The sequence below is a fragment of the Cupressus sempervirens genome, chromosome 8, assembly GCF_028749045.1.
Source record: "Cupressus sempervirens isolate cs-2001-9-10 chromosome 8, ASM2874904v1, whole genome shotgun sequence".
Taxonomy (NCBI): domain Eukaryota; kingdom Viridiplantae; phylum Streptophyta; class Pinopsida; order Cupressales; family Cupressaceae; genus Cupressus; species Cupressus sempervirens.
The window spans coordinates 590,538,099-590,548,410 of record NC_143125.1 but is presented as its reverse complement, the minus strand read 5'-3'; the positions used below and the strand labels follow the sequence as shown (position 1 = coordinate 590,548,410).

General features: G+C 34.6%; 1 long non-coding RNA gene across 1 annotated transcript; it reads left to right on the top strand.

Annotated features, from left to right (window-relative positions):
• The first annotated feature begins 6,911 nt into the window (after positions 1 to 6,911).
• Positions 6,912 to 7,361, top strand: LOC149543815 (uncharacterized). Its single transcript, XR_016355253.1, has 3 exons — positions 6,912 to 7,017; positions 7,154 to 7,220; positions 7,292 to 7,361. It is a non-coding gene; the product is annotated as an uncharacterized LOC149543815 (long non-coding RNA).
• The last annotated feature ends 2,951 nt before the right edge of the window (positions 7,362 to 10,312 follow it).

Below are 10,312 nucleotides of genomic sequence, written 5' to 3'. Positions count from 1 at the left end.
AGTAGGCTTATAATGTGGACGATAATTGAATTACATTTGCAGGAAATTGAACCCCTTTCAAGAGCATCCCGCACAGTCTCATGGATCGACATGTATAAGTCAATACTCCTTATAGACAGTCTATTTAATACACTTATAAATAGTAAGATTGATGTCTTCTAAGATCTCTCACATTTGCATGTATCAGCAAATAGGTATTTGTCAGAAGTGTCTTCCTCAAGTGAGGGAAATATAGGAATAGAAGAGGAAAGTGAGACATGCAGTTTATCTAGAACAGGGAGATTAACTAAAGGTCAAAGGACTAGAAGGAAATTCAATAAACACATGAAATTTTTCCTTGCTCAAGGGGGGTCATGTTCTTATGATGATGAGATGGAAGGTGACATCAAGGTGCCCTTGAGGTACCAACATCTATAGAAATATTGGGTACCCAAGGAACTTCCTACAATAAACATTGATTTTTGTGTTAACGAGAGGATATATCACATAGCACCATCATCATTACATGGTTTGGGCCTATTTTCTATGGATGGCATAAAGGAGTCTTACAAAAAAGTTTCTGAATTGATGGAGTATTTTGGACCATGTTACGATTACAAAAGTTGGATGCATATTGTTCAATAAAAAAAAAGTATGCGTAGGTATGCCCTCTCAGAAAATTATATACAACAGCAAGACAATAATCAAAGTAAAAGTGTGGCTATATACATTGATGGAAGGCCAAAAGCAATAGGGAATATTGCGAGTTTTATAAATAGTACACAACTTGGGTCAACTATAAAGCAACCCAATTGCATATTTGAGGCACGCGAGAGAAATCGTGTATTCATCTATGCAATAAAATCAATACGTGCAGGGGAAGAGCTTCTTATTGATTACAATTTGAACTGCATAGATACAATTGAGGCTACTATCATGGGGTGGTACACACTATTAAACCAACTTCTAATCAATGACTCCAACATACCATTTAGTCAATAAATTTTTGGCTACCATTTTTATACTTGATCTTTGACACAGGGGCACAATATGGAGCAACCGCCCAGAGGGGATGCTGGTGATGTTCCTGGATCATCTACACATGAGCAGGTAAAACTCATTGTAATTGTGCAAACTAGATAGAAGAAAAATTTTATTTTTTTAATGGTGTTTTCTTCATTGTTTTGGAGTAATTTTGATAATACTAATACTATTGTTGTCACATAGGGCTAGTGGTCAGAGGGAGGGAAAGGAACCTGCAGTCCCTCAATAGCCCCCCCCTAAGGAGGACCCTTTCTATATTGATTTAGTAGAGATCAATGACCTGATTGGTTCTATTAAAAAGGTGCTAAAGAAAATTGGCAGAGAAATTATACGTTTGGCAACCATAAAACCTACTACTTAGGAAATAAAAGATAAGGGATCTGAATTGTTGCACACCTCTGAAACCTTAAAAGTAAGTATTAATAAATTTTTTAATTATAACAAGAGTTCAATAAAGGTTTTTATGTTATGCTCTTTTATGACATTAATTAAAATATGGATGCATTGTCTTTACAGAGTTTTTTGCATGATTTCGAGCCCCATTCCCATGATGACGGTGCTCCAGGTGGTTCAAGTAGATCGCATGTTCTATTCCCCACTTGTGTTTTCCATTGAATATATAGGAATGATCATAATCATTGACAATACATGCTCGAACAATACTTTTTTTTAATGCTCTAACAATCTTGTCCATGCTAGTCCATGTGTTCTATATTTATGCATGTTCTAACAATTTTATTCTTCAGCTTCAAATCAATTGTATCCTATGATGACACTGCCTCCATCCAGGACAACCACAAATCTCTTTCTGACTATTGAGTCGACAACATGCAGGTTACAGGCATCGACTGTTGCACCATCTACTGGTACACATATTCCTCTTTTTCTCTCTTTTATTATGTGTTTAAGTGTTATGTGTTTACAATGTAGATTGTAATGACCCCACTTTGGTAGTCACTCAATGTTTAATTTTTTTCACAATTTTATGATTCCAAACCATAAGAACTCGACTCCATTCATAGCTTGGATATACAAGGTTATGTTATAGGTCAAACTTCAATTAGTTATCTTTAGTTATGAAAGATTGTAATATTGAAGATCATCTTCTCTTGTAGTATATTATCGCAATTATATTCTGATGCAGAGTCTAGTAGCCACTTCTTCTACTAGCCTTCAGAAGGCTTTCACAATCCAATTTTTAGATCTAAGACTTGTTATAAGTCCCCTTACCCACACCGGGTATACACAACTGCTGAGCCCAAATGGGGAAATCCACTTCAAAAACTTCGCTCACTAACACAAGCAATGGTGATAGAAACTAGGACCTTCAGTCCAACCAAAATCCTCAGTTTGTTTGGAATCTACCAAATCCACAACAATCCTTTGCACTTCTAGGCCTACAATCCTTGTAGCCTTTCCAATCCATTTTCTTGTATTTTCACCAACTATACGTCTATGGCATAGGGACTTCTCCACTATTTTAGGCACCTCTTAAGACACTTTCTAGAATCCCAAAAGCTTATAGGATGATATTTCTCCAGCACCCTCCAAACTACTGCTTGGTACCTAGGCCTAGTTGATCAAGTTAGGCTAGGGCTTCAAGGAAGGATGGACTAGGTGGGTTCCCAAAAACCCAATCACTTATGGAAATCCTAAACACATTCAATTCATATAACTTCAGCACTCACATAGATTAGAAGTGCCTCCAAACATGACTGTCACCACAATAATAGAAAAAACCAGTCAAGCACATGGTCTTGCTTGACCTACGGTCGGCTTGGAAAAATACTTTCCTTGCTCACCATGCCTCCAATTCCTAGAATCATGTAGACAGGTCCCTTAACTTGCATATCCATTAGTTTCAAAGATTGCCACTAGTGGATTTGCAAGTTAGGGTTGAATTTGTACAAGGCCCTAGAAAATAGGGCTATTCAGACCTCTTAGGACAAAAATGCTAATAACTCATAAACCACAATTAAAAATCAAATCAAATCAAAGAAAAAACCTTCTAAACACACATCCACCACTAATCCATTTATAGAGTAATCATGAAAGTACTGTACGAAATCGTACAACCCACTGTAACAACAATTTTACCAGTCAATTAGAGGTTTTTATTCATTTTCTCCAAGCATTTGCTACAACCTGATCTCTCCCTCCAACTGAAACCTCAAATGACATATTTGTAGGCCTATATGATCTTTGGAACAACCAAATAGCCATTTCCAACCATGAAACAAACAAACAACAACTTTTTGTAATTATCGATCAACATTTTAAAAGTTGTCAGCAACTTTTAGGAAATTTTTGCATTTTTTGCAAATCGGTAAGTCTAATGAACTTAACAAGTGCATGGTCATTTATCTAGGCCTATATTGACTCAAACACCCTATTCTAACACCTTTTGGTCCCATTTGAGTCACTCGGTTTATAACCACACCAAAGTGCTAATGGGCCTTACATGTGCCTTTATTACAAAATATTACCAAACATGGGCCAACTTACTAAAGTATGGAACAAACCTTGTTAAAAATTCCTAAATTTCTTGAATCCACCCTTCCATGGAGTGGGTAGGTGTCCTTCCTCCTAGGTACTTGGTCCCTACTTGTTCCCCTTCCTCCTAGGTTAGGTGCCCTGCACCATATTCATGTGCTTGATCATGCAATGAGATGTGAATAAATATTTCTTTTATTGATGAAATAATTGTCTAATATAATGTCCTTGATTTCATAAAATGGTTAATGGGATAATAAATCTACAGTGATGTAGTTGATATTTTAGATGAGCTTTATAAACTTACATCAAGTATGATTCTATTTCTAATGTGTATGAGTTACTTCATGATAAATGGAGTTGTCTTGCTTTGATATTCCTTAGTAGTAATCAATGCTTTCATCATCTTCAATATATATATATCCATTGCCAAAACTATGTTGTAATTATTGGCTCTAATCTATATTTGATTTGCCATCTTCCCAATAGTCACCCTTCATAAGTTACTCAAGGATTCAACAATGTCTTGGAATCCACTCAAGGAACTAGAGTTAAACTCAAGGATCAATAAGAAGTCCTTGACTTTAGGATATCAACCAAACACTCCTCTATAATAGGTTCACTTCCTTGATTCATTTTGAACAACTTTCAATTCACTTTGTCAATGTTTGAACTTTTCTTTCATTGGGAACACTCCTAATTCACCCTTCATGCAATCAACACTTAATCTCTGTCTTCAAGGATTCTCCTGATCCTTCCAATGCCTCAATAACCTTCAAACAACATAACTAGGGAGTTCCAACCCCTACCAAGCATCAACTCTATACCAATCTTCAAAACTGCCTTTTGTAGGACTATCCTATTAGCCCTGTCTTGCAAGCAAATTGCATTTTTCTTCCAAATTTCTCAAACACCATGGTAACTTCTCCACCTCTTCAAATACCCTTTAATGAGTTCTTAAACCCCTACAAATATCAACCTTTCAACTTGTGACTGATATATGAACCCTTCTATGGCCGTCTCTACAATCAATTAGGCCTAATTAGCCCTTGCCTAACAAAGCAACTACCTTTTGTGCTTATTATCAACCTCCCAAAACTTTACACAACCTTAAGGCATCTAATAAATAGTAGGATTCCTCAACTTGTTTAACCCTCCATGCATTTGTAGATACTTTTCCATCAAACCCTCCCTTTAAGGGTTTCTAGCTTAGGGCTTCCTAGAAAAGACCCTAAATCAACTTATAAAATATTTCTAATGGCTCAAACACTTTTAAACAAACCCTCTCAGATGTTTTCAAGTAGTATTTAGTCATTCCAACCTTCAGATCATCATATTCACCATGTGGTGCCTTGCAAATGCACCTTCACTATTTGGTTCAACACTCACCCTACTATTTCTTTCTTTGTTCACTGTCACCTGCATCTAAATAATTTTAAAGTCATCATATTTACAAGCCTAAGTACCTCTCCCACAAGTTACATTTTAATCATAGAAAGTGGGAGAGGCACATTTTTCCAAATTACTTCAAAACAGTGATAGACTGTCACGTTTCTTGTGACAACAAAGATCTAAAAAGTAGTTTTGCTTGAGAATAACTTACAAAACCCTTGTAGAAAGTTAACCAAACATGACAATATCTTCAAGAAGCAAAATAGTAACTTTTGAATGGAAAGAACCTTATTGAGTTACCAGTTTGAATCTTGCAAATTAGAAAACTGTCCTTGTGATAGTGAAGTGCATAATTCTTTTATTTATATCTTTTCTTCGTACACACACACCCCTTTTCTCGACTACAACACTTGTGTCTTATAAATACCTTTCTTTTCAAGCCTTTTTCCCATCTAATTGAACAAAGACTCCTTTGAAACCAACTACCCTTCATAACTGTCTTATGACAACAACAAATAGTTTTATTTTTACAACTTTTTAACATCAATTATCATTTGTTCTTTTATACTTCGTAACAAAGACTTATGAAACTTTTTGCAATAGGAGTTGCAACATCATTTCCTGGATGTTCCTATGTTCCTAGTACGGGAACTGTGAAGGATATCATATTGATCGTCAACGATGATGAAGGTATTCCATTAAAAGTAGCCAAAGTTCTAGGTACTTTAAAGTTATTATTATTCTATAGTGATATAATAGTAATTTAGTTTTTGATCACTCTTCATCGACTAATGATCCCATGATTGTTTTGTAGGGAATGATTTTTTTGGAAAAAACTTGGTGATGAGTGTTTGCGAATATTTGGGCCCACCCTACATACCTGGTGGAACATCATATCCTAACTAAAACCCCAAACCACTATTTTGATTTCATATCATTGCTAGAATAGTTTTCCTTTTCATCCATTTCTTGAACTATATTAAAGGTAGCTTCACTTCATTTATGAGTCTAACATGTTTTTTTTTACTTAAAAGGTGGAATAACCAAGACAAAAAGTTGAAGGATGATCTTATAGAGAGCATGACCCAACTCTTTGGACCTCGTATATTCGAGAGAAACAAGCTCCTTGAAAAAGTTGGTTCATGTTTGAAGTATATTAGGGACCAGTACAGAAAAAATTTACAAGATAACCCCAGGTACGAGCATCCACCCTATGTTCTTGAGGCTGAGTGGTAGGCTCTAATTTTGGATGGAAAGTATAAAGCTGACAAGAAAAATAATATTACACCATTAGAGAGTACAACAAGGTATGTGATACTATTGAGAATGTAATTATGTACTAATCAACGTCTATATTTATACTATCTAACATATTTCAAACTTTTCATAGATTGCCTGACACATCAAAGGCAACAAAGGCAAGACTAGAAAAGAACAAGACACACAAGCTCGACTCTGGTGGTTTTTCGAAACTTCAAGCACAAGTTGTAAGTATTAGTAAATGAAAAATAGTATCAATTTTTTTATATGTTGTGATGGGAAATGCTATGATAGACTAGCTTGTCTATGCTCCCGATCCTCAGCTTGGATCTTAGTGTTCCTCCACACCAATATATGATGCAGAGTAACATGCTTTGGAAGCACCAAAAAACTCCTAGCACCTTAGAACAACTAAGCAATTCAAGTTATCACCCCAATCCTCTATTCTCCACAAGAAGATTCAAGGCTTGATTCACCTTCAAACAAGGAACTAATCTGCTGAACATTATAGCTGATCCTTTAATTCATGGACCCAACTCATCACATAAGGCTGCATACTAGTTGCTTCTCCCTTGTACCATTCAAGGCCTCATACACCCAACCTTGACACCAAGTGTTTTGGCAACTTTTGTATTTCCTTTTGATATTTTAACTACCCTCCATTGGTTGATGAAACAATGAAAGTAAAATTCACCATACCACACAAAAATGCAGGGCTCAGAGTTCAAGAGATGCCTCACAAGAGAGGATAAGAGAATTGGCTTCCAACAAGGCTATACAGCCGTGGCTGAATGGCTATGAGCTGAAATCAGTGTGGAAGGTTCTAATAATGATGCATCTGAGCCACAGGTAAATAAGCTAAATAAAATTTATTTCAAATTGAATACTTTACTAATTAGTCTATTTGATGTTAAGTTCCAATATAAAGTGAGTATATCTATTTCAAGCAAGCAATGATAACAATGCATAGGATGTTGGAATGCAGCCTGACAATCCTTCTACACAATCTGTGGATGCTGAAGGTTCACATGATGTGCATCCCAGTGGTGGAGGTATACATTTGCTATTAAATTTTTTATATGTAATTGCAATTGTTTTTGGATTAACATAACATTTTGTATAGTGGTTGTAGAGGATCGAGGGGTCGATGTTCATGAGCATGTTGATGTTGAGTCCAGACAAAATGATGTGGTTAGATCAGGTAAAGAGCACCATAGTTATGTTATTTAAAATAATTAAATACTTGTAACAATTATAATAAGTTATTTTTAATTTAACTCTTTTATTTGTTATTGCAGAGGACCCCCCTTTCTAATAGCATAAGAATTTGAGATCATCAAGAATAAAGAATAGAACAATTGATGAGGGGGGAATTGATGATGGCACTGATGTTCCTCTTAGAGCTTACATAGACAAAAGAAATAGAAAGAAAAAAAAGAAATGATTGTCATCTACATACCTTAATTGATAATGACTGAATTTTATGTCTCAATGAATTTAATTATGTGCTAATGAATGTTCATGAATTATGTGTTAATGCAAAATATTGATGAATGTTGCATGTTAACGAATCTAATGTGTTAATGGATGTTATCATGTCATATTGATTGAATGTTATCATGTGATATTGATTGAATGTTACATTTTATTAATGGTTGAAAGAATGAATGAATGTTATATGTTAATGGGGAATGTAGAGTGATGTTAGGGGGAGGGAGGTGGGGCTAAATGAGCTTCCACCTTCATGTGGTTGGCCCTGTTTAGTAGAGAATATTAAACTATTCTTGAAACAAAGTGAAGCTCAATAAGATACTAAATATTTCTCTATTTTGTGCTATGTTTAGACTATTTTCCTATGCATCTAAGCCTTCATGCTTTGAATTTTCATGAAGTTCTAAACTTTTAGCTTTTTTATTGTATCCTTGGATCTCAACACTATCTTGGGACTGTGTTATCACCAATGATACGATTATCATAATTAACTAGGGAAACCCTTGATCAACACTGTCTTGGGACTATGTTATTTGAATATGCCGCTACTTGGAAGAGGTTATTTTAAGAAAAGGGAATTAGGATTTGATCATATTAGATAGCTTTCCTGACAAATATATCTAACTCTTGGGCTTCAAATCAATTGTATCCATGAGTTCATGGTCAGATACAAAGCTTACCTCCAAGTTCCAAATCTTCCCACCCACACTCTCTAAATTTTATATCGAATGGGCCCTCTATCAGTTCACTAAGCATAGCTACTACTTGTGCCAAGAGAGTCCTAGATATTGCAATATGGATTCAATGTTTAGTCTTTTCGATCCAACTATCTTCTCGTTCAAGCCTGTCCTAATTGGATTTGTATCCTTAGCATTCAACAAAGTTATGAATTGTATCCTTATTTTTTTTTCTAAATTTCAACACAACTTCCTAGTAGGGTGTTTTATATAAGTTGTTTCTTGAAACTTTTACTTAAAAGAGCTATTACTATTCATGGCTTTCCTAAACATTATTTCTTCTTTATTTACAGAAGTTAGCTTGGGTTGTATCTCGATATGTTTTGTGTATTTATTTTAGTGAAAGTTACAAAGGGCTAATATGAAATTACATTTTAAAAAAAGCACATGTAAGCAAACTTTCACGGAGCTCCCTAATCATTTGTTATTATGAAATTTTTCTATTTCAAACTGTGATAATAAATTATAATATCTGAATTTTGTGTTATTTTGTCATTCTGTCTGTTTATGGTCTGAATGTTTCTTTTGAACACAAACTAGTTTCTTATTTCAGTTCTAAGGTGATAGGTAACAAATTACTTCCCAAGCATGCCCCTCTAGATTTAGGGGTGTTCATGAAATTCACAAAACAAATTTTTGTTTTTTTGTTGTTGTGATTTAACTTCTAAAATGTGAAGTCAAAAGCAAAATAGTAAATTTTTAAAGTATGATCATGATAGTTTGATGTTTGGGATTTGTTTTTGATAGGAAGAATGTAGAAAGGTCTCAACAGAAGGGCAGCAGAAACAGTTGGAAATTTCAAATAAATTTCATGATGCAATTAAGGTTTGTTCTATATCTGAATTTGATTTTTTGATATACAGATAAGACATCTATGCATTCTAATTCTCAGCACGATATTTATGTTTTATTTGCCCCAGGTGGATTGTGAAGTATAGGCCTACTATGCTAGTAATTTTTGTTGTCATGCCAAGATTGACAACAAATCAACTGAGATGGGGCTTTACGGGTGCATTTCAAGTATGCTATACATATTAAAAAAGAAAGTTGTTATGTTTTTCTTCTACTTGAGTGACATGGATTAAAAATCAAAGTAGCTTTATTATTCTGTGTAAGTTTTTGTTCAAATCATTCAAGTAATGTTAATTAAATAAAGAATGATGAGATCAATATGCACATCTTAGAAAATTATGATGCTACTTTACTGGCATTAATATCTAGAGATATTTTTAATCCAATTACATATATCGATGTATTCAATCTAATGCCACATCATTGCAATCTTTCTTCATAATATTTGTTTTCATTAGACCTTCCCAATTTTACTAGCTTTTGCTTCCATGGTTTCACTACTTCTATATTTGTATAATCAGTTTCACTACATGATATTGTAGTGCACAAAATATATATTGCACATTCCTAGTCCACCATAGCTGGAAAAGTGTCTGCATGTTCAAGAGATTGTTTCTATCATAGCTTATCTTTATATGAAAGCTTCTAAAAAGAGAAATGTAAGGAATCGATTTTAGCAAAATTTTTAGTACTCAATGAATTAAGCAACATAAGTATGACATATTAAGGCCTAAGAAGGAGTGAGGAAAAGGGAGGAGACAAGGGAGGTGAAGCTTCCAGCTACATCATTCTCAACTACCTCCAACATCAAACCAAATCAAGAATCTTAAACCCTACGTAACTTCATTTGGTCACATCTTATATTTGAGCAGGATGCTGTCTTATTGGTGCTCCTTCCATTATTTCATGATATATTATTATCAAGCCATCCAATTGGCTATAGGACAAAGATGATTCTTGAACAATTGAATTAACAATATGGTTGATCTGCATCACATTTGGACACTTGGTTTGAGGTTCATCTCATTGATTCCCATTCATCACAGGATCTTTATTTGATTAGA